The sequence below is a fragment of the Botryllus schlosseri genome, chromosome 7 (genome assembly GCF_051294905.1).
Source record: "Botryllus schlosseri isolate E-star chromosome 7, Bs_hap1, whole genome shotgun sequence".
Lineage (NCBI taxonomy): Eukaryota > Metazoa > Chordata > Ascidiacea > Stolidobranchia > Styelidae > Botryllus > Botryllus schlosseri.
The window spans coordinates 3,372,006-3,380,000 of NC_137242.1; positions in this window are offsets into that span (position 1 = coordinate 3,372,006).

Below are 7,995 nucleotides of genomic sequence, written 5' to 3' on the forward strand. Positions count from 1 at the left end.
GAATCGAATTGAAATCGGACATTTTCGAAATTTTGATAATCCGGACACAATTATGGCCCCAGTTCGACCCTTGGGACGTCGACTTGAATAATAATTTTGGTATTGATGGAATCGGCTAGACTAGTAGAATCCATTTCAAAAAGAATTAGGCTTCGGACTCCACTTATATCTCATTAGAATCGAATTGAAATCGGACATTTTCGAAATTTTGATATTCCGGACACAATTATGGCCCCAGTTCGACCCTTGGGACGTCGACTTGAATAATAATTTTGGTACTGATGGAATTAGCTAGACTAGTAGAATCCATTTCAAAACGAATTAGGCTTCGGACTCTACATATATCTCATTAGAATCGAATTGAAATTGGACATTTTCGAAATTTTGATAATCCGGACACAATTATGACCCCAGTTCGACCCATGGGACGTCGACTTGAATAATAATTTTGGTTTCGTTAGAAGCGGCCAGACTAGTAGAATCTATTTCAAAACGAATTAGACTTCGGACTCTACATATATCTCATTAGAATCGAATTGAAATTGGACAATTTCGAAATTTCGGTAATCCGGACAAAATTATGGCCCCAGTTCGACCCTTGGGACGTCGACTTGAATAATAATTTTGGTCTCGTTAGAAGCGGCCAGACTAGTAGAATCCATTTCAAAACGAATTAGACTTCGGACTCTACATATATCTCATTAGAATCGAATTGAAATTGGACAATTTCGAAATTTCGGTAATCCGGACAAAATTATGGCCCCAGTTCGACCCTTGGGACGTCGACTTGAATAATAATTTTGGTATTGATGGAATTGGCTAGACTAGTAGAATCCATTTCAAAACGAATTAGGCTTCGGACTCTACATATATCTCATTAGAATCGAATTGAAATCGGACATTTTCGAAATTTTGATAATCCGGACACAATTATGACCCCAGTTCGACCCATGGGACGTCGACTTGAATAATGATTTTGGTATTGATGGAATCAGCTAAACTAGTAGAACCCATTTCAAAACGAATTAGGCTTCGGACTCTACATATATCTCATTAGAATCAAATTGAAATTGGACATTTTCGAAGTTTCGGTAATCCGGACACAATTATGGCCCCAGTTTGACCATTGGGACGTCGACTTTAATAATGATTTGGGTCTCGTTAGAAGCGGCCAGACTAGTAGAATCCATTTCAAAACGAATTAGACTTCGGACTCTACATATATCTCATTAGAATCGAATTGAAATCGGACATTTTCGACATTTTGATAATCCGGACACAATTATGGCCCCAGTTCGACCCTTGGGACGTCGACTTGAATAATAATTTTGGTCTCGTTAGAAGCGGCCAGACTAGTAGAATCTATTTCAAAACGAATTAGACTTCGGACTCTACATATATGTCATTAGAATCGAATTGAAATTGGACATTTTCGAAATTTCGGTAATCCGGATAAAATTATGGCCCCAGTTCGACCCTTGGGACGTCGACTTGAATAATAATTTTGGTATTGATGAAATTGGTTAGACTAGTAGAATCCATTTCAAAACGAATCAGACTTCGGACTCTACATATATCTCATTAGAATCGAATTGAAATTGGACATTTTCGAAGTTTCGGTAATCCGGACACAATTATGGCCCCAGTTTGACCATTGGGACGTCGACTTTAATAATGATTTTGGTATTGATGGAATTGGCTAAACTAGTAGAACCCATTTCAAAACGAATTAGGCTTCGGACTCTACATATATCTCATTAGAATCAAATTGAAATTGGACATTTTCGAAGTTTCGGTAATCCGGACACAATTATGGCCCCAGTTTGACCATTGGGACGTCGACTTTAATAATGATTTTGGTCTCGTTAGAAGCGGCCAGACTAGTAGAATCCATTTCAAAACGAATTAGACTTCGGACTCTACATATATCTCATTAGAATCGAATTGAAATCGGACATTTTCGACATTTTGATAATCCGGACACAATTATGGCCCCAGTTCGACCCTTGGGACGTCGACTTGAATAATAATTTTGGTCTCGTTAGAAGCGGCCAGACTAGTAGAATCTATTTCAAAACGAATTAGACTTCGGACTCTACATATATGTCATTAGAATCGAATTGAAATTGGACATTTTCGAAATTTCGGTACCCGAAACACACACAGGGACCCCATTTCACCCCTGGGTTCGGAGTGTGTAAGTTTTGGCCCTGCTCTGTCCTCTTATCCTATATATATATATAGATATATGTAGGTGCACAGCTGCTGAGACTGAAAGAATTAAAAATGCTTTCACCAATGATACGGACGGACCAATAAAACAAGACTATAGCAAATCCGATTTTATCATTTTTTCGAAATGTAAGAATGTACAATGTACAATGTACAAAATGATGATAACAAGTACGGGAAGCCACATTCAAAATTCTGGCTTTTCTATTCATCAATCCGTCATCATCGTTGATCAACATCCTAGCGAGTTCTTCAGCGTCTTTGTATAGTTGTGTTTATTTTTACCATGGTTTGTTTGATTATTATTTCAATCAAAATTACTAGTCAAAAATATGAATGGACTTTGAAATCTGGTTTCAAAAATTTCATCACATCACAGTTTTCTGCAATAACGCCAGGGTTGATTACCTCGAATGTTAAGTCCCGTGGTCACGGATATATTCTGGCGGTTGCATTTGATTTATTCGCAAACGTCCTCAGAAAGCAAAGTCTCGACTTAAGGTAGGCTACTTACCAGAGGTGGTCAGTAACGAAGTACTTCTACTTTTTCGAAGCACTCAAGTAGTTTTCCTCTACTTCTGTTACTTACTCAAGTAAATCTGATTTTTGCTACTTCTACTTCTACTTCGTAATATTTTGTGATCTACTTACTTTCCTTTCGCTATTTTCAGTTTGTCAAGTAGAAGTAGTTCAATCTTCCAATCAGGAAGATAGCCTGAGGAATTTAGGGGCTGTTTTCACGGAATATCTACATTTAATTTTCATAAGAGTTAGTTGAGTAAAGCCCAGAATTATCGTCGCGCTTCGCGCGCAGTGGATACGGAGTCACCAGTATGATTTCACGAAAGTATCGATGAACATAATTTAGCTAGCGGGTTGCCGTTGTTCCGTTCACACAGGAATATCTCGAACTAGATATATAGATATCCCTGCGTTCACACCACATTGTCGCCCTTCGCCCATATGAAATAATTCATCACAGTATTATATGGCTCATCACAACGTTTGAAACCGCTATTTCGCAATCTAGAATTTACTTGTCGTGTCGTAATCTAGCATGTTTATGGCGCGTCCTAACCTGGAAAAGTGGACTCTGACTTTTTTTGTTAAGAGCTGTTTTGGCATACCACATTTGAAACTTTCTGGTCTAAAGGCATGAAAAACGTGTTCCGCTTTCAGAAGTAGTATTTTTTTTCACTTTCAATTCCCAGTATCATATACTTTGAGTTATAACCCTATACAACTTCTCCGTATTGCTCTTCGACTAAACTACGGCCCTTCTAAGATGGGGGATGGCGCCATACCATGCCATTTTCTAGAACGTGCTGTTCGAGAAAACAGAGGATTCGCATCGCATTTCCATATCAATACTATCATTTTCGTCCGATGATGTGGACGAATGCTTGGGCTATCGAAAATTGGATACCTCCTGGTATGCCTCAATATTAATCAAGCTCGTAACCTTTCGCATAGCTCAATTTGCACCATTTTACAATCCATGTGAACGAATTAGGATCGTTTTCACAACTACTTATACTTACTTGAGTACTTTTAAAGTCATTCAATTCTACTTCTACTTCAAGTAGTTTTGGGTGTCTTATGAAAGAAGTACTTCTACTCGTACTTTAGTAGATTTTTTTCGTCGCTACTTCTACTTGGGTAGCTTTCTTGACTACTTTGACCACCTCTGCTACTTACACACCGATAATACGTCATTGGACTCCCATATCTGATTTGTATAGCAATGCATTTTCAACCTGTCATGATTTTTGATAGTCCGTGGCGACGAACGTGTCGCTCCTCCTGATTTGAGTTGGTTAGCGAGCTTACGCAAATGCTATCGTGCTCAAAAATTTCCTTGCTTTGTTCCTCCGATAAAATTTCGGTGATCGGTGCTTCAAATGTCGTGAAAATCGGAACTCTCTCGTAGGTAACCGTTGACGAAATGAAATTTACTGCATTTTGCAGCGCTTTCCCATGGATTTTTTGCCTTCTTCCGTGGTTATATCATAATCCTCCGAGCTATATGCGATTGGCAGACGCGGTCTTTTAAGATCGTTTCTGAAATAATTGAAACATCCATTGATTTGATATATAAAAAATGTATAGATTTCTATCTCTGTCGTCTAATTATAACGTAACCTATAAGATAGTGAGAACGGAACTCGATCAACATTGCGCTATCTCGCTTGGAACATTAAGCTTTTTACAGATTTGAGAGTCAGCATTCTCCTTACCCATTTCGACTTTCGAGTACAACTCTCTCATCTATACGTAAAATAAGTAATATGTACATCTGATAAGAGCAGTGGTTCTCAACCTGGGGGCGCGAAGAAGCGGCCAACTGAAAAGGTTTTTCGCGCTCTGCGCGATTTATCTCCAATTCACGCGAGTTTCTCTATATTTAGACAGAATTTAATATTTTTTAATTCTCTCATCAACAGTCATAACCTTCCATGCCATCAAACAATCTGTTGGGGTTGCTAGCGTCCCGGTTGGATTTTGAGATATGATGATATGGGAGCGCGATACTTTTCACTATCATAAAGGTGGGCGTGTCTAAAAAAGATTGAGAACCACTGGACAAGAGGAAGAGAGAGACCAAGGTGTAGAAATTGAGGACCAGTTTTCGCTGAGAGACATAAATTTTAGTCATGGTTCGCGCGAAATATGTATGGAAAGATCACTATACAATAGATCTACGAAAGTCTCGGCATATTAATCTACATAGCACTTGCGCGGTTCAGATATTGCGGTCGAATCGCTATCCTGTTGAAAATATATATCTTCTGCATGAGACGTATAGCAGCGCACACTCAGCTCCGCCTCGTCTGTATATGTCAATTTCCAAGTTTTTCTGAAGACTTACTTATTTGAATAGTTTTTACAGAGAGCAAATTAAACTTCTACTTTGGCCTCCTCTGCCCGTACGTGTCCTATTAATCTCGATTATTTTAAATTTATAAGCGTAATACCGGAGAACTTCACTGGTTTATCCACGTCCCCTAGCTCCTGCTGTCTCTGCACAGAGAGTAGTTTCGACATCGTTGACGTCCGACGTTATGGCAGCAAGGGAAACCATATTACCGCCACACTTTTGTAACAAGCACTATATTTTTCTTACACCACGTAGTTTTGAATATCTTCCATTTTAGCATGCCTATGGTCAAATATCTGAGCATAAGAGACCTGATGTGGCACCGATCCGACACATGTAACATGCAACATTTTGACGGCGAAATCCGAAGAATATTATTCATTTTTGTGTAGGCTGGATTTGATCCTTCCTCAAAAATTTCAGAAGTTTTCAAGTTGTCCATTATGATTTTGCTTCGGAAAAAAAAAGTGATTTTGCCCCCTGGTTTTTATTTTTCTTCGCAATGTTCGTAAAAAAAATCGTCCTCTAAGATTACGTCATTTCATCAATAACCGAACAATCCTAACGTTATAGAACCGAAGTTGCAGAAGCGTTTTTCAGAATTCCGAAACTTTTCGCAACTTTGGGTGAGTTCCTTTCAAACAGAAGAAGCACCAATATGTGGTAAAATTATTCTTCTAGCCGACGTCCCATTTCGAAAATGTCCAATTTCAATTCGATTCTAATGAGATACATGTAGAGTCCGAAGCCTAACTCGTTTTGAAATGGATTCTACTAGTCTGGCCGATTCCATCAATACCAAAATTATTATTCAAGTCGACGTCCCAAGGGTCGAACTGGGGTCATAATTGTGTCCGGATTATCAAAATTTCGAAAATGTCCGATTTCAATTCGATTCTAATGAGATATAAGTAGAGTCCGAAGCCTAATTCGTTTTGAAATGGGTTCTACTAGTCTAGCCGATTCCATCAATACCAAAATCATTATTAAAGTCGACGTCCCAATGATCAAACTGGGGCCATAATTGTGTCCGGATTACCGAAACTTCGAAAATGTCCAATTTCAATTCGATTCTAATGAGATATATGTAGAGTCCGAAGTCTGATTCATTTTGAAATGGATTCTACTAGTCTAACCGATTTCATCAATACCAAAATTATTATTCAAGTCGACGTCCCAAGGGTGGAACTAGGGCCATAATTTTGTCCGGATTACCGAAATTTCGAAATTGTTCAATTTCAATTCGATTCTAATGAGATATATGTAGAGTCCGACGTCTGATTCGTTTTGAAATGGATTCTACTAGTCTAACCGATTTCATCAATATCAAAATTATTATTCAAGTCGACGTCCCAAGGGTCGAACTGGGGCCATAATTTTGTCCGGATTACCGAAATTTCGAAATTGTCCAATTTCAATTCGATTCTAATGAGATATAAGTAGAGTCCGAAGCCTAATTCGTTTTGAAATGGGTTCTACTAGTCTAGCCGATTCCATCAATACCAAAATCATTATTAAAGTCGACGTCCCAATGGTCAAACTGGGGCCATAATTGTGTCCGGATTACCGAAACTTCGAAAATGTCCAATTTCAATTCGATTCTAATGAGATATATGTAGAGTCCGAAGTCTAATTCGTTTTGAAATGGATTTTACTAGTCTGGCCGCTTCTAACGAGACCAAAATTATTATTCAAGTCGACGTTCCATGGGTCGAACTGGGGTCATAATTGTGTCCGGATTATCAAAATTTCGAAAATGTCCGATTTCAATTCGATTCTAATGAGATATATGTAGAGTCCGAAGCCTAATTCGTTTTGAAATAGATTTTACTAGTCTGGCCGCTTCTAACGAGACCAAAATTATTATTCAAGTCGACGTCCCATGGGTCGAACTGGGGTCATAATTGTGTCCGGATTATCAAAATTTCGAAAATGTCCGATTTCAATTCGATTCTAATGAGATATATGTAGAGTCCGAAGCCTAATTCGTTTTGAAATGGGTTCTACTAGTCTAGCCGATTCCATCAATACCAAAATCATTATTAAAGTCGACGTGCCAATGGTCAAACTGGGGCCATAATTGTGTCCGGATTACCGAAACTTCGAAAATGTCCAATTTCAATTCGATTCTAATGAGATATATGTAGAGTCCGAAGTCTAATTCGTTTTGAAATGGATTCTACTAGTCTGGCCGCTTCTAACGAGACCAAAATTATTATTCAAGTCGACGTCCCATGGGTCGAACTGGGGTCATAATTGTGTCCGGATTATCAAAATTTCGAAAATGTCCGATTTCAATTCGATTCTAATGAGATATATGTAGAGTCCGAAGCCTAATTCGTTTTGAAATGGGTTCTACTAGTCTAGCCAATTCCATCAATACCAAAATTATTATTCAAGTCGACGTCCCAAGGGTCGAACTGGGGCCATAATTGTGTCCGGATTATCAATATTTCGAAAATGTCCGATTTCAATTCGATTCTAATGAGATATATGTAGAGTCCGAAGTCTAGTTCGTTTTGAAATGGATTCTACTAGTCTAGCCGATTCCATCAATACCAAAATTATTATTCAAGTCGACGTCCCAAGGGTCGAACTGGGGCCATAATTGTGTCCGGAAGATCGAAATTTCGAAAATGTCCGATTTCTATTCGATTCTAATGAGATATATGTAAAGTCCGAAGCCTAATTCGTTTGGAAATGGATTTTACTAGTCTAGCCGATTCCATCAATACCAAAATTATTATTCAAGTCGACGTCCCAAGGGTCGAACTGGGGCCATAATTGTGTCCGGATTATCAAAATTTCGAAAATGTCCGATTTTAATTCGATTCTAACGAGATATATGTAGAGTCAGAAGCCTAATTCTTTTTGAAATGAATTCT